This window comes from Corylus avellana, chromosome ca1 (assembly GCF_901000735.1).
Source record: "Corylus avellana chromosome ca1, CavTom2PMs-1.0".
Classification (NCBI taxonomy): Eukaryota; Viridiplantae; Streptophyta; class Magnoliopsida; order Fagales; family Betulaceae; genus Corylus; species Corylus avellana.
In genome coordinates this window covers 29,356,498-29,357,472 of record NC_081541.1, presented here as the reverse complement: position 1 = coordinate 29,357,472, position 975 = coordinate 29,356,498, and positions in this window count along the sequence as shown.

Sequence of the window (975 nt, the reverse complement as noted above, 5' to 3'; positions counted from 1 at the left end):
GAGAATGGGTAATATTTTTGGTAGACCATATTGTTGAATTATCATTGTTACTCATTATTATAAGCATGTATCATATATCTACATCACACCTGTGAAAAACTGTCATGATTAAATTGTTGCATACTTTGACAAATAGAATTCATCACTAAACTGGCATGGATATTATGTGCATTAACATTTACGAAGTCTTTAAACTTACCCCTTCGTTTTTATATTTTTTTCCTTCATTATGAATAATTGCGTGATTTAGCTAGCCTAGACGAGGATGCCTTCAGATCTGACATGAGTGTTTGCATATGACCTGATCCGAGTCATTTTTTAGGATATGGACTAAATCTAGTTGAAGTCCATGTGGGATGATGGAGGAAATACCCGAGCAGATATAGTGAAAATTATTATTTCTCTAGCCCTACTTAAGTTTAGGATTTGACCTGTTGATCTTTTGTAAGAGAATTATCATTTGGGAATGTAATATTTTGTTATGATGATGGTCTAAGGATCGATACATTTGATGACTTATTTTTATGATATGAGGTATTATGTTTACTCTAGTGCATGAATATGTGGTTATTTTATCATTGTTCTCATTTCCTATAGTTTAGAAGTCTTCTGCTGAATTCTCTTGTTTAGAAGAAGTTATGATCCCTGAGTCTTGTCCCGTTAAGGATAAGGTTGAGAGACGAATCATTAGGTCAATTACCAGTTAATTGATTTTTCCATCGGGGTCATTACAATTGGAGTGAGAGTCTTAGTATAAAAAGAGTAATAATATTAGTATTCATTTCACCCCAGTGTTCTATTTTAAGTGACTTTTTATATTAGTTTTTTTTTTTTTTTTAATGTGATAAATATGTGTAAAAACTAGCATGTTAAACCTTTATTAGTTGTCTCAAAAGTTTAAGTTAATAGTCTGTAAGAGGTATCTTAATTGACTGGAGACTACGCCACATGAAGTAGATGTCACTAGATCTAATC